This window comes from Melanerpes formicivorus, unplaced genomic scaffold, assembly GCF_026170545.1.
Source record: "Melanerpes formicivorus ecotype bairdi unplaced genomic scaffold, bMelFor1.0.p_v2 SCAF_20, whole genome shotgun sequence".
NCBI classification, from domain to species: Eukaryota; Metazoa; Chordata; class Aves; order Piciformes; family Picidae; genus Melanerpes; species Melanerpes formicivorus.
In genome coordinates, this window is record NW_027142372.1 from 8,634,731 (window position 1) to 8,656,679 (window position 21,949).

General features: G+C 53.2%; 2 long non-coding RNA genes across 2 annotated transcripts in view; one reads left to right on the plus strand and one right to left on the minus strand.

Annotated features, from left to right (window-relative positions):
• The first annotated feature begins 16,238 nt into the window (after positions 1–16,238).
• Positions 16,239–17,214, plus strand: LOC137447291 (uncharacterized). Its single transcript, XR_010988844.1, has 3 exons — positions 16,239–16,541; positions 16,628–16,774; positions 16,915–17,214. It is a non-coding gene; the product is annotated as an uncharacterized lncRNA (long non-coding RNA).
• Positions 17,215–20,849: 3,635 nt separating this feature from the next.
• LOC137447289 (uncharacterized) overlaps positions 20,850–21,949 on the minus strand; it is a 386,565-nt gene continuing 385,465 nt past the window's right edge. Inside the window, exon 7 of the long non-coding RNA XR_010988842.1 lies at positions 20,850–21,006. This is a non-coding gene — a long non-coding RNA (uncharacterized lncRNA). The remainder of the gene's footprint in view (positions 21,007–21,949) is intronic.

Here is a 21,949-nt window from a genome sequence, read left to right on the forward strand (position 1 = left end):
CTCCCCCCACCCCAGTAAATGCCTGAATTAAACCAAAGGAGCTGACAGAACCCCCCCTGACTGATCACACTGCTTTGCAGGTCAGGGTGATACAGCAGCAGCTGGGCTCTGCCCCGAGAGGCAGAATCGGGAGGGGAAGGCTTTGCCTTTTTCTTTTCTGTATTTAAAAGGTGCTGTTGGAGGTAGAAACACATGAAAGTCTGTGTAGGACAAGGGAAGGAATTATCCCTCCCATTGATTTTCGCTCTGGGGTATTAGAAAGAACACAGCATTTATCTGGAGATTTCTTCCCAAAGCCAACTGAGGACTTTCAAACGTAAATGAGACTTGAAAGGGGCTTATCGAGGAGGATCTGCTGAAACCTCCCCAGACCTGGAGCCCCGGCGGGAGCTCTCTGATCCAAAGTCCTAGAGCCCCAGTCAGTCCCCAGCCTTGAAGGGCAGCCAAGAGAGCCCAGCCCGTGGAAGGCAGCAGGGCAAGAGCCACGGAACAGCGGGTTCCTCTTCCAGCAGCACCCCTTCAGACTTGCCCACCTCTGCCACAGGGACCTGCGAGTGCTTCCTGCAGGGCTGGGACCGTGATGGCATTGGGATGTGACAGCATCAGCCATCAGCCACCCTGGCAATCAGAGGGCTAGGGGCAGAGCACCCCAGATATGGCTTGTCATCCCTCTCCCTTGTCATCCACCTCCATCCTTCAGCAGCCACAGCTACACCCCAAGAACAGCGGCAGGATAAGCCTGACCTGGAGAAAGTCTTCCGCAGCATTCCCCAATACGAACACCACAGAACCCCTTACTGCTGCCCCAAAAGCTGTTCCCAAGCCCCTCCACCCACTGCAGCCTGACTCGCTGGTAAAACCCTCTGAAGCCTGGTCTGCCATCCGCTGTCTTTCCCAGGTAGCTGGGAGGTTGTAATTGGTGAGGCAGGAGATTAGAAATATCGGCAGCCTCTAAGTAAGACTTTAATTTACTGGCAGATCAATAGCGCCAGGGTTATATTGGCAAAGTGTCTACAACTCTATTGACTCATGCAATTCCTCTTATCAATTTATCAGAAATCTGGAAGCCAGAAGATATTGTTTGAAGAAAAAAGGCAGCAGGAATTTGAACACTTAGTATGGGCTGCCCAATCAGGTTCTCAGCACTAAGCATTTTACAGCACATGTATCTGCTGCAAAGGAGGCTAATATATGATATGATTAAGAGCTAACTTGCCTCCTCACATGCCACACAGCCTTTTCAAGTTCCTTCTTACCTTAGACCTTTGCATTGAGAAAGCCACTGTGACAGACAGTCCCCACCAGCCCAAATGAAACAGGATTAAAAAATTGTGACTTGCACCACAAGATCCTAAATTCAGACCCTCCTGTCTGGACCATGACCAGGCTGACCTCAGTTTCCTTGCACAATGTTAGCTTTATGAAGTTAAAAGCCCACCACAGTGCTGGGAAATCTGCTCAGGAAGATTTTAGACAAATCAGCATTTCTGAACTTACACAGAAAATTAGAAGGGTGACTATTTGCCTCTCAAGCCTTATTTCCAGCCCTCAGATGAAGAGTTCAAAGCTCATGGACCATTTCCTTCCCTACCACCACCACAGGTGTGCAGTAAACCTGCTGCTGTCTGACAGCAGGACAGGCCCATTCTGGGGGGCGTAAGGGAAACAACCACTCAACGTCACCCCTGCTGCACATCCCTCCAAAACCCCATCTGCTTAATCCTTATTTTGCTGTGCCAGAGGGTGTGTCCCTCCATGGGGTACCCAGGCAGAGAGGCTTAGCAAGACAATAGGCCAGCAGAACTGCAGGTACCCAAGGAATCCAAATTAAACTTTGGGACTCTCTATCAGCAACCTCCTCACTGAATCACACAGACAGAGATGTCCAGTGTCCCCTTGCTCTTCAGCCTCATCCCAAACATGGGCAACAAATTCATCTCTCCACACATCTTAGTATCAGAATGGGCAGGAACTGCCTAAAACCCTGAAGTTCCTCCTCATCCAGGTCACGCTCCAGTCTGTAACAGCAGTAACCCAATCTCACACAGAGAGGAGCTGACCTACCTGCACTGAACACTCCTGTAACCAGCTGAAAGCTTATAGGTGCTGCCCAGGTCTTCTGAAGAGCTCTGTGCACTGCTGGGAACAGCCATCTCCAGGCCCTCTGCCCTAGGTCGGTTCCCAGCTCTGCATCACAGTCCTGCCCTGCATCCAGTCCTGCATCCTGCCCTGTTGAGGCCCAATGCTGCTCCAGTAGCACACCCGGGCTCAGCTCCCTTTCCAAAGGGACCAACTCAGCTGTAAATAAAGAAGTTCCAACCAGACTGGAGACGTCCCAACTCCTCAATGGCTCTCCTCTTTTTAAATGCAGATTTGAACTTTTCACCCAGGGTCGGGCAGCTGGAGCCCAGCCCAGGCCCAGCAGGGACCAGGCGCCAGAGTCTGCTCTGCATCCCTGGTCCCTAGCAGTGTGGAATGCAGTGTCCCTGTCTCTCAGCATCCCTGGTCCCAGGCAGGAGTGGGACACACAGGGTCCCCGTCCCTCAGCACCTCTTGTCCCAGCAACACAGGACACAGAGGTCCTGGCCCACAATGTGCAGCTATGTCTTGCAAAGCTGCTGGCACTGTCTGCGCTGCAGTACCCCCTCACCAACAGCTTCACTGGGGAAGATGATGCCAACAGCAGCATGCATTTCAAGAGAGCTGGTGACTCAGCCTGCCTGTATCAGCTTGAACTAAGCTGAGGGGTCCTGAGCAGAAATCAGATTTAAAGAAAAACTTCACGGAAGTCATTGAAGGAAAAACTGGACCTTTACTGCAGGCTCCTCAGCAGGCTCCCATGGCTGAGTTAAACAAGACCAGTGCAACCAGAGCATAAATTCAATGCCTCCAGCCAACACTTACAAAGAAGCCATCCCCTGGACTGCTGCTGTTCAAAGCTGCTGCTCAGGGAAGCACATTATCTGCTCCTCTGGGGCTAAGTCTGAGATGTTCAGCTGCTCATTAAGGTACACAGTTATTTAGCCCTGTCCTCCAACAGGAAAGTATTTTGGAAAGGAAAAACAAAAAGAGCAGTCTGGTTGTGGTGACAGAATCTGAACTGTTCCCCAGAGTGACATTAGCCACTAACCCACACCGCCTGGGTGCAGGTGCTGCCAGGCACCTCTGCTGCAAAAACTGGTGCTGACAGCACTCAGCCCACCTCCTATCAATGCTGGAGCCTCTGAACCCGCCCCATCTCCAAAATTTCACCCTTTTGAGCAGCATGTGAGTGGTACCGGTGCACCTCACCTCTCCAGGTCAGTATCAGTGTTCCAAGGTGAGGAAACAGCCCCAGGAGAGACCCTGACACATGGAATACCTATGGGGAACCCCTGGGTACAGCTTCCAAAGCTGCCAAAGCCTGAGTCTAACCTACCACTTTGAGGAACTCTTGAACAAATCACCCAGAAAGGAGACATCAAAGAAGGGAAATCCCTGGGAAGGCAAGCGGTAGGAGTGGTGGGAAGCACCAGTAAGCTCTGAAATAACCACCTCCAGCATCTGTTAGGAATGCTTGGAGGGACAAAATCTCTCTCTGAACTTTTAAGGGAAAATTTATCCTTGAGCTGGACTAAAGGATGTCATAACTGGACACCCCTGAAACCAGAGGACATCCAGTCCAGGTCGGTGAACCCACCTGGCACTTGACACATTCCATCTCACAAACCATCACCACCATTGACAGCCAGTCTGCAGCTGCTCCATGCCAGCTTCTCATCCCAAGGGCTAGAGGCCTCCAAGAAAAAGCTTTTATGATTCCAGAGGCAAACCACTTCCACAGAGAGTCCCTTGAGTACCTGGGGCAGCACAAGGGTAGGATGGAGGTGCATGGCCAAGGCTGCAGGAGAGTAGGGGACTGGGCACAGCATGCAAAGCCTGGGGCACTGCCTCAGCCCAGCTCCCCAAAACCCTGCCCAGAGCAGGTCTAGAAGCAGAAAGACAGGACAGGGGGCAGGGGAAGGCACCTGGCTGCCAAGTCCCCCAGTGCTGCTATGAGCAGCAGCAGTGACTTGCCACAGTGGATGAGCTTTAGAAAACCACCCATGACAAGTGTGGTAGGAGAGTTTTGTGCACCAGGAATAATTGCCTCTTCCAAAGCTTTAATCATCGGGGTTGCTATGAGAACCTGACTTTTGTCCCCCTGGATTAATCAAAACCATGTTACTCTGTGTGGCAGCAGAACAGGTCTGCAATTCTGTGTCCCTTTGTCTTGCAGGATGTGAAATGGAAGAGCAAAGGTAAGAGCAGGGGAAAACACATCTCCCAGGTCCAAAAGCCAACAATGACAAACACCGCTGGATACGAGAAGAGTTTTGTTAACTCAGAGGGGCACAGGAACAGGAAACCAAAATAAAATACTCCAAACCCTGTCCATTTTACTAGCCATGAGGTGACAGTGAAAATATGCAGCAATCAAAGCTTCAGAAGCTGTTAAAAGCCCCTTGACTGCCTAGCTGCTACTTCCAGCAGCTCTCATATGAGGATGTGACTCTGTGGAGCTCTGCAGCAGTTTGGGTACCTTCTTACAGCTAGATGCAGTGTTGCAGAAGTTACTCAGCTCCACCTCAAATTCACTCCTCCACCATCGTGTAACAGGTCACCATGGCTCTGAGCATGAGCAAGCTGGAGTGGGATGACAAGAGCCAATCTAGGAGCAAAGGGTTACCACTTCCCACTTGAGACTGTCAATCTCAGGCCTCAAAGCATTAAGTTGTTCTCTTGAGTTAGATGGTACCTTAAGGTCTCATGTTCCTATTAAAGACATTTTACTGCCCAAAAACTCATGAGCTAAACAGTGCATAAATAAAAGATAAGAAAGTGAATCAATGTTAAGAGCCCAAACATGAACTTTTCAAGCAACTGGCTTAACAGGAGGGAGAATCACAACTTCTCCCACAAACTGTCCCCTGCCCCAAATGCTTTCTGGCATTTAGATGAGCTCTGCTTTTGTCAAGGACAGTCAGTTCCCACCATAAGACACCTCAAGGAACTTGTATGCAAGCTCCCAGAGCAGGGACCCCATGGAGTCCTGTCCCAGCCCCATAGGAGTGCTGCATGGTACAGCTTCAGTCCTCCAGTCAGGGCAAACACTAGCAGCAGAGAAGGAAGGCTGCAGCAGGCTCAGGCTCCTCCTGAAGTGGCCCTACCTTCCAGAGTCAAAACAACCACTTAAAAGTACACACACAAAAAAAGTTCTGACTCAGTAACTGAGAGAAAACCTTGGCTTGAGGGCAGAAGGGAGGAAGGGTGGGACAAACATGCAGAGCAGTTGAGAGTGCAAGACGCTTGCAGAACTTCCCAGGCTCCCATTGTAACTGGGAACCACAGCCCTGGCACTGCTCAGTCCAGCAGTGCCCAGTCTCTTGCTGTAGCCCCCACCTCCCACCTCTGCCCCAAAGCAAGGCAAGTAACTCATCCAACCTGTGAGTCATGCAGCAAAAAGCAAACACCTACAGGGACCACAGAAATGAGATGGAATGAAAGATCAAAATGAGTAAAACCCTCCAGCCCAACCAGGCACAGAGATGTGGTTCCCGGGAGGGGAGGAAATGCCTGCCTTCCCCTCCACAAAAGCAAAACTCAAACTCCCAGCTGATGTCAAAGGCCAGCAATTCCCACTCTATCTTTGTCATGTCCAGGTCACCAGACAGGCCCTCGGAGCCTCTCATCTGGTGAGAACTGTTCATCTGCTTGCATCCAACATGTTCCAATCCTGACATTAGAAAGCAAACACTCTGCATTACCAGGACATAAAAGGTTGGTTTGGTTCTCCTCCTCCATAAGACAGCAATCTCCAGAGCCAGGCAGCAAACCATTCACTCAGATACCCACAGAATTCAGCCACAGCAACCACCTTGAACAGCTCTGCACACTTACACGTAAGAGCCAGGTTTCTCCTGGGGTTCACAATGGCCTCAGGACAGTTCACGCAACCAAGTCTGAACTTCCCAAAGGAAACTGAAGTAGAGCACAGCCTGACTCCTGCAAAGCACCCAGAGACCATTCTTCCCATGCTTTGGCATCACCCTTTGTGCAGGCAGCAGGGACGCAAGGACCAGAGGAGTCCTGGTGCAAGCAGCAGGGGACCCTCAGCATAGGCAGTGGGACACTGGCACTGGGGAGTGGGTGAAGCAGGTCAGACAACCAAAATGGGGAGAATAAAGACCTTTTGCTAAAGCTCCTGGAAGCAAAGAGAAAAAATGCTAATTAAGTCAGCAGCAAGTTGTTAGTATTTGCATATAAATGCAGCCACAAATCACGACAAACAAGCCAGGCCAAGGCAAGCCCATCAGCACAGGCAGCTCCAGCCCAGCCAGCTCTGGTGGGTCAGGAGAAGGGCTGGCTACCAACCCCTCTGGGATGACAGGGGCCAGGGGCCTCATCTCTGCCAACACTCCTACAACCAGCAGCAGCAGAAGCCACAGGGGTGAGATTTCTTTCTGTATTAAAAAAAAAAAAAAAGGAAACAAAAAGAAAAAAAATGGGATAAATCCTTCAGTCCCACTCAACAGCAAAGTAAAAGCTGGCAAGAGAAAACTCGAAGCACTGACCACCCATCACAGCAGCCATGCTCCTCCTCACCCAGAACAAAAGCAGAGCAGCCACGATGGCCTTGCAGCAATGATGGCAATGCCCAGCAAGTACCAGGGGTACAGAGCAGCTGTCCAACACCCTGTGGCCCTCCAATCCTGATGCTGTGGTCATTGCAGGTCCCTGGGCACCCACCACCCACAGACATGCCATGGGTGAAGCACCTGGCTCACATCTGCTGGGTCCAGCTGCTGCTCCTCTGTTTGATGGAGCGCAAGGCAAGGGAAGCAGCGTGTGTTCAGGAGAGCTTGGAGATGCAGAGGTTTGGCTCCTCGAGCCACCGTACAGCCGCAGGAGCCTTCACCTCCGGGCTCTCCTCCAGGGAGGATGCAGAAGGCGCACACACCATAAATAACAAATCACAAGCTCAATGTGCCAAGGCACATCCCCAAGAGCCAGAAGCGGTGAGAACGACCCAAACTGAAAAAATCCAGGGCTATTGCTGCAGTTCAACAAGTTTACCCTTCCCAAAGCCACAACTAGAGCAGTTTGCTTTATCATGCTGTATTTCATCTGACCTGCCTCCTTGCTGCCGAGGGTTTCAGCAGTTTCTCTGGCATCAGCAGAGGCTGCAGGTGCACTCAGCAGCACAGCCCAACCAGCCCTGACCCTCCCCAGCACATGAGGCAAGGACTAGGACAGAGTTGGACCTTCTATTTGCATGCTTTGCATTGCCTAATGAGTCACTTATTACCACAGAGGTCTTGGTAACACACAACATTTACTATTTTTTTCTCTCACAAAAAGCCAAAATCTGCTATTCCACCGTTTTGGGGTTCTGCTTGTTCCCCCCACCCCACCTCCCCCCCAACTGGCATCTTAGAATTTAAAAGAAAACTACAATTTATGTCAAGGGTTTAAAAAAAACCTAAAAATCCAATTTCTAATTTTAAACAGGAAACTCTCCCTGGCAAGATCCCAAGAACCCTTCCACAGTGACTTTTATTAAATGCAAGTCTCTCCTCACTGCAACTCTGAGCACAGACTGTCAGCTCTGGCAGAAAGCAATCAGATGCAGCCCTGACTCTGCAGAGCGTCTTGGTGCTGCCTGCTCCCCGCCAAGGATACAGGAAGCCCCCACTGCAAATGGGAGTCATTAAACTACACCCAGGCAGGCACTTGCAAACTAGTGTTTAGAAATACATTACCTCTTTATCTGCAGCCAGGGAGTGTGCCTGGCTTCTTAGAGAGGCTGCAGCATGACACATCTAAACAGGAGCCAAGTTTGAACAATCAAGCAAGACAGAAAGGATGAGCTTCCACACCACAGCAGATGATACAGCCCTAAACTCTTCTGAAAGAGCACAGAAGTTGAAATATTCTAGACTAGTTTATTTCCCCACAAAAGCAAAGCTTCAAAACAGACAGTATCAAAGAAATGCTTCTAATAGCAATTTCTCTTCTCCTGTACTGCATCATCTGGTTTAGAAGCCATCCTTCCTGTTGGAGCTCTTGAGTATGTGGTTGCAGGAGTAATTGTTTGTCCTGATTTGCAGGCCAGTTGCTAAGCTCACATTTTCTTCACTAATAACTTTGTGCAGAATAAACCACTAAGAAATCATTGGTCTTGTAGAAACAACCTGAAGTGGGGAGCTGTACACAAGAATCACTCCTTAAAGGCCAGGAAAACAGGCATCTGCACAACGGATGTTACTAACTGCTGAGGGACAGGGCTGAAGTCATGGGAAATGGAGCTAGAGGTTGAATGAATGCAGCTAAATCACTACAGCAACTGGTAGAGGCAACTGAGTGTGACAACCTACATGGACAACTGGTGCCAGCTGAGGGAGAGGTGCCAGCACACAGGAGAACATGCATGAGTTGGATTGCTTCATCCCCATCTGAAACATCTTGGCAAACCTGGCTGTCTTCTCACTTGGCTAGGCCTTATCACACGTTCAGCTTTGAGTCGATAAACCCCACACTTGGTCACAGACAGCTGGGAAGGGGCAGCATGGTCTGGCCCCCCCAGTCCTGCTTGCAGAAGCAGTGACTGACAGGGCCAAGCATGTGGCACAGTGCTGGAGCTGCTCAGGCCAGTGCTCAGCACATGTGCAGGGGCCTCAAGCAGAGCCCTCACCACCCAGCTGTGGATAGACAGACTGAATGGACCTTCCCATGGAGTCCAAACACACTTCACTTACAAACACAGTAACAATACCATGCAAACACAGCTGACGTCAAGGAGCAAAATCCAACCCCAGTACAACCTGCCAGCATGGGTGAGCATGTTGTGTGTGCTCGGCCAGCCCTCTTCACCAGTGGCCCGTGCAGCTCTCCACCAACCCCTCCACTACAAGCAGTTACGCTCCAGACCTCTACAATGCTAGCGAGACATGAAAGAGACTGCTTCTAAATGTTATTATGCAACTGCTCAAATAAAAGCAAAATATTTTAAAACTTAGAGCAAATATTTGGTTTAGAACTGCAAAAAACACTGAACAGAGGACAGGAAAGAGGATATGGAGATACCCTGGGCACACCTGAACCTCTTGGAGAACAGGAGACATTTTCTTCACAGTAACATCACCCAGTGCTGCTGCGGAAGACCAGAGCAAGGCAAAGACATTGGTTTTTTTATTTCAATAGGTGGAAATACAAACAGAAGTCACCCAGGCCGAAGGGCTGCTCCACGTGCCTGGCCCAGCAGGGGTGGGACGATTGGTGGCAGGGCACAAACCCATGGCAGAGCCTGGATCCATGCAGGGACACCATCCAGCAGCGCCAGGGATGAGGCCTCAGACTGCAAACGGCTCCAGCTGCTTGGCCAGCATCCCATAGGCAGAGCTGAGCAATTCCCACCTTTATCCCCAAGCAGAAGCAACAGTTCCCTTTACAGGGACTCCCAAAAGGAGAACAACACTCGGAAGGAGCCCGTGACACTGGGGACCAGCTCCGCCTTCCCAAGCAGGACAGAGCTGCTGCACAGCCAGTGCTGGAAGGCTACACAGGAATCCTTTAGGTTTAACCATACACTACTCCTGGGAGGAGATAAAATACTAGGGGTTTTTTTTGTTGTTGCTGTTCCAAGTCATTAAAAGCAGTGCCCTCCTCCACAGCAGCCCTATGCCAACCACACATTTGGGCCCTAGCCTCATATGCTCTAAGCACCACAGTAGCAGAACCAGCAGTCCCTTGCCATGATTTCTTCAGGAAAAGTCTTTATCCTGCCCCTGCACATCCCCTCTCTGCTTCAGCACTGTAATTTCTCCAGCACATACCACATCACACATTTATTTCAAATTAAAGGGAAGATGGCAAAAAAAGGCACAGAAAAAGATTATGAGGAACTTAAATTCTCCTCCTTTGCCAGTTTTTCTAACCCAGATCCCTTCCCTAAACAACTTCCCCATGCCACTGCACCAAAGCTCTGTGCCAGCAAAAGGAAAAGGCCTCTGAGACAAGGCTGCCCTGAGCAGCTGTACTGGCCTCAAACACAACATGCAAAGCGACGGCCTCTGCACCAGCCTCCTGCTCCTGCCTCCTCTTCCTCCCGCGCAGACAGCGTTGAGCCCTCTCCAGGACCCAGTTGCCCAGAGTCCATGTACACGAATAAACAACGGAAACTCAACGTATGGCGTGGGAACACAGCTCCATTTGCTCACCAGTGTAAACCTGCTTGTAGACATTCCTGCTTTGGTTCAAAATCAACCAGCTCTGGTACAGCCTGTAGCTGTTTCCAATTCAATTAAGCCAAACTAAAACAAACCGTTTTCAAACTGAAAATAATGTCCACAGGGCACTCTGATGTGTGAGTAAATCCTCTGGAAAAATAATAACAAATCAATGCAAACTTTTCTAAGTAGGAAGGGTTGCTAGTAAGCAGAGGGTATTTGTTATTAAAATCTCTGAACAGTCAGAGTTGGAACCGAGCACAGATCTTCACAAGATGCTTTTCAGAGCCGCATCGCATTGTTTACTTAAGACAGTTAAAAGGATATCACCAGCGTGAAATGAAGTCAACTTCAAAGTCACACAGTCTCAAGTCCTAAACATGCCACAGCAATCTCATTTTAGGAAAACACATGCTCTATTTTTGTTAAGTGTTTCTCTTCCTCTGCTGCACAAGAGGCTCATACAAAGAAGAAGGAACCTTTATTAAAAAAAAGGGGGGGGAGGAAATACTTTTATACTCAATACACAATGAAAACATTAAAGAACAAACCCTCTGTCCTTTCGGCTGCAGTATCCAAAGTGGTTGCTTCTACCCAGAGCAGCCTTATTTTTGTAATTATCTTCTCCCTTTGTAAATGATCTGTGCCATCAGACCCTCGGTCCCCTTTCATTTCTAGTCATCCGGAAGGCAGGAGTGGTCCTTGGAAGCAGTTACAAACACCACCAGTGCAGCTCAGAACTGCCCTAGCATCCTCAGGCCACATCTGTCAGGTGAGATCACACTTAGGGCGACCTGGGAGCAGAGGCAGGAAGAAGGCTGCCCTGGCCTCAACTGCACCCTTCCCTCTTCCAGTCTGCCACCAGAGCACCGACTCCTCTTCTCAGGAGGAGATCCTTGCTTGGCACAGCAAGGAGCATCGCTCAAGACCATTCACAAGGGCTGAACTGTTCAACATCCAGAAACCAGCAGTAACACACAAGTCTTAATGAAGGTGAATAAAAACAGAAGTGCAGAAAGAACCCATTCCTGCTCCATAATCCAGCAAGGCCTCCAACAAGGCAGAGAAACAGCTTTTAAAATTAATATTTGGAGTGGTTAACATTGTGACAAAAGTACCACCTTTCACCCCTGTCATGCCCCATTTTTGTTGTTTTCCTTCTTTATTTTAAAATGCAGAAGACCTAGACTCTGATAACTTTCCACACAGCCTCTCCTGGTCACAGCCCAGTAGCCACTTGGACTAAACAGAAGGAAATCTCAGCTCTGAATGGCACCTGTAATACTCCAGAGCATCACTGGAGGAGTGATTGGTTACACATTTTCAAGTGCATTACCAACAGCAAGAGGACATTGCAGAGGGCTTCTGGCAACTAAGTCTAACAGCCCTGGGCACAGCTGGGAGTTTCCAGGTGAAAACAAGTCACTTATACTGCCCCTACTGCAAAGCTGACCCCAGGCAATTCTGCACAGAGCAGAGCTCAGCCTTACTACTTCACATGCTTTGAGCAATCCCCTGGGCACTTCTAGAGCTGGACTTAGGTGCACAAACATCTGCCAAGTTCCAGGTGAAACTGCTGCAATCCTGCCACAAAGGGAGCTTTTCACACAGGGCTGTGCTGGTGCTGGACCCACCACCTGGGGAATTTTCAGGATCTCATGCGAGCTCCAAGACTTCCATAATGCTCAAAATAAAGAGGAAACACAGTGTAGAGGCTGGTTAAAATAAGACAACCAAGGAAAAAAACATATCTGTGGCAGCTCCACCCTCAGCCAAGCAACTGGTTTCTGAACTAGCAGAGGAGCACGAGTGGGCTGACCACCCTCTCAGGATGGAGCACACCAGCACACAGCACATGTCCTGCTCCATATACAACATGGCAGCAGGCAAAGAGCACAGGCTGGCAAAAACCCCTGGCACACCACCTGCTCTGCACTCTACAAACCATGCAGTACTGCCACAAACCTCATCCCACCAGTCCTCCTCCATCACCAACCTGTTGTGAGCCAGTACACTCTTCTCCTCGGCTATTCTTACTCCATGGTGACTAGCACAGCCCAAACGCTGCTACATTCCTCCAGGCCACCTCTCCCTCCAGCTGCACTGCAGAATCAACACAATGACCACAGGAGCTCATCCTGAGGAACAGGATGGGGTTCAAAATGTACATCTGCCTACACCTTCATACATGGCTCTGCTTACACTTGGACTCTTCCTAAAACTACAAATCTTGGCTGACATCCCCAGGCCTTCTCCAATCTGCTCCAGGAAGCAACAAACCCAGGAAGGATGAAAGGATATCACAAAGCAAAGCTCAACCAACCCTGTGTCTTCAGTAGCAGAGCACAGGTGTCCAGTGTAAGACATCTGACAGGTGATGCCAAGCTGCACTTGCATGCCTCAGCTCCCCCCAACAAAGCAGATCCCACACTGCAAAGAGGGCTCACCACACCTCACCCCAGTGAAAAACCTGTTTCAGACAAGGAGAGACACCTGTTTCCTCCACCCCCACCCTAATCAAGTTGACCAAAGCAGGACTGGCAATGATCTGCAGAACAAGGCCTGTGACCAACACCAGTGGTCACTGCAGTGAGAAGGCAGAGGAACAGGGCCCTGCTGCACTATCTGGAAGTGCGGTCACTAATGTGACACACAGGTATCACACAATGTTTGGCATGACAGGTCCAGATCTGCTATGTTATCCCAGACTTACTCCAGCAGCATTCCTCCTCTCCAAGGTGTGAGAACAAAATCTCCTGGAACCAGGAAAACAAGGAAGGCCTACAGCATGAATGACTTCATCCATGACGTGGATGGAGGAGGAGAGGACATCCTTCTCTAATTACTCCAGCACAGTCAGGGCTCAAACACTGCAGCCCTGGATAGGAAGGTATTTGTGTCCCAGAAAGCAGTGGGAGCAAAGTGTAACAGCTTGCGAGATGTCTGGAAGAGCGAGGGGGAGAAATTGACAGAGCAATGAAGAACAAGATTTGAGGATGTAACAATGCGTCAGGAATTTAAGACACGCTATGATTTTTTACAATTAACCCCCGCTCACAGTCGCTGCCCGTGAACTCTGCATTATCCCATTTCATACTCCGGCTGAGGCAAACATTTGGTGGCTTGCCCAAAGTCAGCGTCAGAGCTAAAATGGATCTTTTGACTTCCAAACAAGCTCACAGTGTTAAGCTGCTTTTAACTGTCTCTACGGAAGATGAAAAACAGCAAGAAGAAAGGAAGCAGGGAAGGAAAAATGTAAGACTAAAAGGGACAAAATTAACAGGCGAAAATTAAAAAGGAGAAATTTAGGCTCTGACATCTGAAAGAGCTTTTGAGGAGCAAACGCCTGGGTGCTGAAGACCCATCTCCCACAGGAAAGGCTGAGGTGGAAGTGCTGACTGCAGCATCCTGGGTTTGTGGCAAGCCCAGACAGCCCTGGTGGGACCCGCTAGATTGGGCCCAATTGTGCACTGGGCACCTGCCATCCCCTTGTCCCAGCACCGCTGGGGAGGGAAGCCCTGCTCCCAGCCCTGGCATTGCAGGCTCATCCCTACTCCTCCGCGTGGCTGCATGTAAATCACGCCGGCTCCAGGTCCCTGGCCTGCGTTACGCTGGGGGCCGGGGGCACCTCGCATTAGCCACCAACAAAGCAGAAGGTTAATGTGAAGCTGGCAGCCCCGCTGCTGCGCGTTGTCTCCTCGCCCTCCCTCCCCGCTCTCTTTCTGTGCAAAGCCTGACATCTACAGTTCTGTCTGGCACAGTCAGGGGCTGCCGATGGAACCGCGCAAGGACAGCGGGGACGCGCGGCCAGCCGGCCGCTGCTCCTCCAGGCAGCCCTTGGCCATCCGCAGGGTTTCACTGGCCCACAGGCCAGCAGCACAAAGCAACCTCATCCAGCCAGGAAACACTTGCTAGGAGCAGTGACCATGCAGCCACGTTTGCCCGGCTGTAGCACTGCCCCGCAAGCCCCAAAGCACCAGAGGCCACCACACACCACTCAGCTGAGCTGAGACCAGCTCCTGCAGCTGTCAAACACAGCAAACCTACTGTGAACCACGACCTCATGGCATCACCTCTGCAGCTGTACTGCAGAACTTACTGCACCCCAGCACTTCAGAAGCAGCCTTGCTGCTCTGCTTCCAGAGGTAGGCAAGGGTCTGTGCACCAGCTTCTGCAACACAAGAGGTACAGGAGAAATGCACAAGCTGGTGTGTGCAGTCTGAATCCAGGACACCTTCACAACACTGAAGCAGCCTTGGTGAGCAGATTCTGCAACTCTCAAATGTGTGCGTAAGACACTGAGCAGCTCTAGGCTCCACATACTCCCTGCTCAGTCTTCTGAGCCAACCTCCAGGCTTGCCAGCATGTCTTCCCATTACACAGCATCTCACCAAAGCCACCCTCCTGAAGAACCCCCAGATCTTCCATCATTCCAAATAATGAGCACCTGACTGCAACATGCATCCTAAACAATATACACCTGACTGCAACTGAGCTGGCTGTGCCTCTGCACCCTCCTCACCTCCACTTCTTTCGCACTCAACTGTGACAACAAGAAGGAAAGACCAAAAGCCTCCAAGCCCGTCACCAGACGTCACAGACATTCAGGAAACCCAGCAACCCATGCTAGCAGGATCAAGCACATCATCATGATGGTACTATCAACATTTAAGTACGTGCTCTGAATTCTGCTGTGAGCATGTCTGTTTGCACAAGGCATCCTGTGGCAATGTAGTAAAAGGAGGGTTAAAGCTCCCGCTACCAAACCAAGCCAACCAGCCATTTTGGAGCTGGGCTACCACAAGCTGGGGAAGTGGCTGCAAGCTCAAGACAAACACAGGGCAGGGCATAGGGTGCTTCACTGATAGGCACCTGAGGGGTCAGGAGCAACTCTGTGCCCTGGTCAGAGTGCATTTGCTCCCATCCCTCCTGGGGAGGAACCAACTCTCCAGGAGGCATGCTTGGGCCGTCAACGTAAACACTTACTAAGAGCCCTGCAGGCTCCACTTTCCCAGATACTAGGGGGTGGGGGAAGATGGGAGAAAACCTTTTACCAGCACTGCCATGCACATTTTCTGCTCCAGCATCACTGCTGAGCAAATGAACCTGTGCGGCTCAGCACTCACAGGATTTGACACCAGAAAGCACAGGTGCCACAGGGTCAGCACCCTCCTGCTCCCCAGCAATGTGCCCCACACAATTGGAAACACTGGGAAATGTTTGTTTTCCAAGGGGAGAAAAAAAATATTGCTGCTCTGCTTTGCCTTTTATTAGCAAGAGGCATGTTTGGCACTTGTGACATAATGAAATTACAATCAACAACTAAGTGTCTTTCTCCCAGCAGCAAACTCAAGGGCAAAGCAGGGTGGCTGCAGCCTGCCAGCAGCGGGGCTCCTCAGCACCCAGACCAACCCACTGTCCTTTCATCGTGCTGGCCAGTCAAGGACCCCAGGGCCCTCCGTGGCAGCTCCTGGGATGTATCAGCTGTGTCCTGGCACAGCTGCTGGCACAGATCTCACTTTCCAACATCCCCAACTAAAAAATTATTTCAAAAGGAAATGAGCTTTAACCTGTATTTGCAGTGCACCTCTGGAAACACACTCAGCACACACCGAGTGCAGAATACCACCGCTGCCCAGCCAGCACTGCTGTGGAAAACACCCACCTCCCATGTCTGTCCAGCCAAGCCAACAAGGAAGTACTGGAAAGCACTGGCTCCTTGACGGCATGGTGGCACTCAAGCAAGACCCACAGCATCTGTGAGGGGAAGTAGAAACACCAACGCAAGTGGGCTGAGCATGCTGGGGCTTCCAGCTCCAGTGGGATCCCCGACCCAGTGGCAAGGACCACGGCCTTCCCAGCTGCCGGCAGCGAGGGAAGCCTGACTCATCCACCCTGTTGCGTTTTTTTAAACTAGCTGAAATTTATCTTTCTCCAATCCCTGCCTACACACAAACCCAACCTCGGGAGCAAACAAAAATGCATGAATCGCAGATCAGAGACAAAGCAGGAGGCGGGACGGGCAGCCCTGCTGCCTCCTGCCCTCACCTCACCCCACGGCGCGAGGCAGTTATATTTAGGTACCGCCACGGTCTGCGGTGCCGCGGCCCCCCTCGGGCACGGCGCAGAATGCAGATTTTCCAGACAACAGACCACAACAGCTCCGTCAAAACCATTAGAGGCTGCGGCGCCCAGGCCTGCGCACAGATGTTTTGATTCCCACTCTCCTGCCACGACAACCCTCGACAGCCCTGTCGCCGCCACGCGCTGGACATCCGACCCCAATTTCAGCTGGTGAGGGAATGAGGGAGGGAAGAGGTAAGGGCAGTTCAGATCCCCATGGAGGGGATCCTCTCTTTGGATGCCCTTTCCCTCCCCAGGGGATGGCAACGCCAGCCTCTTTGGAGGCTCCCAGGAGCGTGTGGAGACACCCCCCTGTCAGCAAATAGAAGCAGCGCATAGGGGGGGCAGGCCCCATGGGCACCTCACTCCAGCCCCAGGGCCTCTCCCAGGCTGAAGCCCTCATGGTCAGTTACCACAGACTGCAGCATGGGAACAGCCACGCAGGCAATGTTGGGGTCCTGTGAGTGGCCAGGCTGAGGGGGGGGTGGGGGAAGGGGGGAGCATGTGCAACCCAGCCTTGTTCCTGGCCCATATTTCCCACCAGCCCAATGCACCCAACCAGTGCACGGTCCCTGAAGCCACACAAAGGCCGAATCTCAGCCACGCTCTGGCGAAGGGAAGCAGGGAGTCACGAAACGCTCAGCCTCTCCTGAACCGCACCAATCTCTCCAGTGGAAACACACCTCGAGCTCCGTCACCGCGGCAGGGCTAGTGCGCGCACCACCAACACCCACGAGAAGATGGTTGCTGAAAACTCTCCCACCACAGACAAGCGAGTCTGACACCAATGGGGAAAGCGCTACGGCAAGGGAGTTGAGCCCCAGCAGAACTGGGCTTGTGAATAAAGTTGATGTAAAAGCCCGCTCGCTGCTTTTCAGCTTCTCCGTGCAACACTTTTATTATTACTGTGGTTATTTTGGAAAGTGGAAGGAAGCGTTAACAGGGAGGCTAACACAGCTGGCCGTATGTCCATCGGTTTAGGATTTAGTGATTCTTGCTGAAGCCGTGCAACTGCTGACCAGGCCCAAAGTAAATCTGCTCCTCTGCGCTGCTCCCAGCCTCCGGCACGACACTGACAGGAACCGGGGCCGGGGGTCAGAACAGCAAGATGAAAGGGACACGCGCCTTTGCTTTTGTCAAAACCGCTGCTGCTGGGCCCTGGTTTGACAGCAACCGCAACAAGGCCAGGCAAAGGTGCCAAACACACAGGGACGCTCGCCCAAGCAGCACCTTGGCTCGGTCCTGTGGGAACAAAAGGCAGCGGTGGCGGGAGGGAGGGTTCAGGGGCTCCGGCAGGCGAGGGCCAGCACTGCTGTGAGCAGTTTCACTGCCATGTGGGAGAGACTGGAGCAAACGTCCTGCCACCCACTGCTTCCAAAATGCCCACACATAAAATGAAAAGAGGCCACACATAAAACGAAAAGAGGAAAGAAAAAATACAAATAGAGCAAAGCAACCTCTGCATTCAGACGCGGAGCTTCTCTCCCCTCTAATAAGCCTTTGCTTTTGTTCCTGGCCAAAGGCTGCCTGCAGAGCAGGACCCAGGCAGGAGGGCGGCTTGGAAAGCTGGGTCCCTGCACTGAGGCCAGCATGAAAGGACAGCCCTCAGCCAGGAGGCCAAGCAGGAACCCCAGCAAACCTTAGGCCTAGCTGAGGGACTGCCGCTGCACAGCGGCAGGGAGATCAGCACAGCCCCGCTGGGACTGCCAAGGGTCGGGGGCCCAGGACAATCCACTCCACCACCGCCCCTAGACTCTGCGGGGCTGCAGCCAAAACGCCACGCTCCGTCTTGTGCTTAATGCCGGACCAGACAGTGCTCCCTAATGAGGGAGCATTACAATCAGCTTGTAATGCTGAATTTTTAATGCTGCCAAGGGCTCTGTTACATAATAAAGGGGGAAACGGGAGCAGAGGGCAGCCAGCAGGGTGGTTGATGCCCCAGCCTAGTGCAGGTGGCTGCCCTCAGCCCATCGGCCACCCTCATGCCCCCTGACCCGCCGCTTACCGCCAGTGCCACGGGACGGGCCACGCACAGCACCCATCAGAGCTCCTGCCCAGCCGGGAGGGTGCCACAAACTTTCCTCAAGCGCGTGGAGGGGTGACGCCGAAGTGCTCGCACTTCTCTCCGCCAGAGCTCGGCCAGGAAATGATTTAAAAGCAAAGTTCACAAGCATGTTCGCTGCATGCTCTCGTATGTTCCCATACACGCAGTCTGCGCTGCTCCTCTCCGTAATACCCTAAGACTGTAAATCTATAACCGCTGCAATGATTTAGTGATTAAAAACATGATAACATATTGTGTAACTGCAAACCACAGAATCCCTGCCAACTCTTCTCCAAGATACGGGAACAAAAATACAGAAAATGTGTTGCTCGCAGCAGTCCTCCCAAACTCAACAGAAAGATTTTAATAATAATAATGAAAAAAACCCAACCCTAGACATCAGAAAAAGGCTGGATACAATGCAGGGCTGGAAGAAAAAATTAAGAGACAGAGTTTTAAATACGATTCTCGCTCTAACAAATTACAATCTAAACATGCTTCTCTTTTTTTTCGTCTTTTTAAGTTTGTTGTAACTGGAATAACTGGTCTTGTGTGATGTCTTGAATATTCAAAGTGCTTTGTAATAGGATACGGAGACCAAACCTTATTTGCCTAAACTCAATGGGTTTTATTTTTTCCCCTCTCTGTTCCCCCCCCACCCCCCCCATTTCTTTTTCTTTTCCCTCCTCCCCCACTTCTCCCCTAACAAGGAGGGGGTAAGGGCAGGGGGGGGAGGCAAAAGGAAGAGAGGGCTTTAAGCAGTAAAGAAAATACCTGAAAGGGGAGACTGCGATTTGTAATACAGTGAAGAAAAGCAAATATTTTATATCTATATTTTTCAAGGCAGCTGTGGGAGTTTTGGCCTCTAAGCAGCCAACTTGACCCCATTCTCTCTATTCTCTTATTTCCCCCGTTGCAGGATTCCTGCACCTTCAGTCGGATTCGAACTCAATGTGACCCTAAGGAGGGAGGCACCGAGCCTCCAGAAAATTGCTCCATATTAAACAGGAGCGAGGAGAGGAGAAAGACAGCCGGCCGAGGCAGGGACGCGTATACATTACATATCCGCACAAAGTACAGGACATACCCGGGAGCAGCTTCAAGCACGGCTCGGAAGAGAAACAGACCTCCCTCGGCATCAAAAAATAAATTTTAAAAAAAAGTATTTTTTAAAAAAATGCGGTGGAGAGGTCAACAATTTCAAAAAAATCTTCGCGACCCAAACGATAAATAATTCACACCAAGTAACCCGCGTGAGTGCCACATCCACCCGTGTGTCCACAGCAAGCCGAACCGAGCCGTGCCCGGCCCCCGCGCCAGCACCGGCTGCGCTCCGCGGGGCGAGTTTCGGGAGGGCTGGAGCCGCTGCCCCCCGCGGCTCGGGCTGAGCAGCCGGGCTCGGACAGAGCGATCGATAGCGAAGAGCGTTGGCAAATATTTAGATAAGCACCGTGCGATTCGGCATTAAGTAATTAAAAACTGAAACTGAGCACGGAGGATCGGCCTACAGAGCCGCTCGCTGCCTTCACCTCTCCCATCCCCCCTAGCCGCATTCTTCCCAAAACTGAGCCTGCCCGCGGAAAACAAAAATCGGATCGGCTCTGGCTGGCAAGGCCGCTGCGGGGCAGCTCCAGCGGGGCCCGGGCGGCGGCAGGCAGCGGCGGTCCGGGCCGACCGCGGCCGGGGCAGTTTTAGTCACTTCTTCGCCCCTTTGTTTTCCAGCGCGTCCCCGGCGCGGAGCGCCCGCGGGGCACCCCCGGGGCCCGCCCGCTCGAGGCGCCCCGAGCCCGGCGGCTCCCGGGAGGCGCCGGCTCTGCCGAGCCCGCCCGCGCCCGCCGCCGCCGCACAGCGCGGAGCCCGCGCGTCCCCGCGGGGCCGGGGCCGGGCCCCCGCCACCCCGCCGATCGATGCCCGCGCCTGCCGCCGCACAAAGCCAGGCAGCGCCGGGCCGGCTCCGCGCCCGCTCCGCGCCCCGCGGCCATGGCCGGCGGGCGGGCGGGGCAAAGGGGGTTCCGCGGGGCGCGCAACGGCCCCCGCGGCGCCGGCACCTGCGCGTCCCCGGCGGCGGCGGCGGGGCTCCGGGACAGCGGAGCGGCACAAAGTTTGCTGGGGGATCCGAGGCGGTGGGTGGGAGCGGGCGGGAGGGGGGGCCGGACCAGCCCCATGCAAAGCAGCCCGGGCGCCCCGAGCAGGAGGAGCCCGAGCGGGGGACAGGGCAGAAAAGTTGCCACTTACGCGGTCGCTGCTCCGGCGGCGGCGGCGCTTTTAATCCCGGGCGGCGGCGCGGGGGCTACAGATCCCATGCAGGCTGCGGCGGCTGCGGCGGCAGGAGCGCGCTCCGCGGAGGGGCCCGGGGCAGCAGCAGCGGGAGCCGGGGGCAGCAGCCGGAGCCGAGCGGGAGCCGCCGCCGCCGCCGCCGCTGCCCAGCAGCAGCATCGTTGTCGGGGAGTTTGCAGCCCCCCGGAGAGAGGGGGCCGCGGGCGGCGGCAGCAGCAGCAGCGGCGGCGGCGGTCGGGTCGGGGCGGAGCGGAGCGGCGCGGAGCGGGCGGCGGGGCTGGCGGTCGCCGGAGCAGGAAGCGCCCGGACTCAGATCTGATGATTGGGAAGAAAAAAAACTCTTTGGATCTTTATTCTGCTAATTAGTTTCCTGCAAAAAATGGCTGATTAGTGCAGTGCGCATGTGCCTCATTACCCAGGCACGACGGGAAGGGCTAATTAGCCACCTTCTGGATCAATAAGATTCAGCCCAGGCGGCGGGGGAGGGAGCGAGCGAGCAGGAGCGGGCGGGGGGAGCGCGGCGGCGGCGCCGCACCGAAACTTGGGGCAAGCGGCCGGCCCCCAGCCCGCGGCGGGGGGGGGCCCGCTCCGCGCTGCTCCGCGCCCTGCCGCGCAGCGCCGCGCCGGGGAGGGGGACGTCAGGCCGGCGGGCGGCTCCACTCCGCGCAGCTCCGCGGGGCGCTCCGCGGGGCCACCTGCCCCCGCGCCCCGGGCGGGGCCGCGCCGCCCCGCGCAGGGCAGGGCGAGGACGACCCCCGCCGCCGCCCCCACCGCTGAAGTTTCCCCGGGAGGAGCCGGGAAAGTTGCGGCCGGCAGCGAGCGCAACTTTGTGCGGCCCCGGCGGAGCGCAGCAGCCCCGCAGCATCCCGGCCCCGCGGCGCGGCCCGCGCTCCCCCGCAAACTTTGCGGCCGCCGTGGCGACAGGGACAGTGGATCAATACGGCCGCGTCCGGCCGCGCTGGGAGCCGGGCTACAGGTTTCACCAGCCATCGCTGGCAACAGCTTTGTCATTTTCTAAAAATAAGAAGCTAAAAGTTATTGTAGAAGAAGGGGCTTTTTTTGTCCCCTGCACAATATGGCTTTTGTGAGTTTAATGCCATTCTGGGGCTCTCTATAGCCCCGGACAATGGGGAACTCCAGGAGGCGGCTGTGCCTCTGCCTTTTTTTCTTTCTTGCTTTCTCTTTTTCCCCCCACCCCCTCCTTCCACTCCCCCCCCCCCTTTTTTTTTTTCCTTTTTTTTTTTTTTTTTTTTTTTTT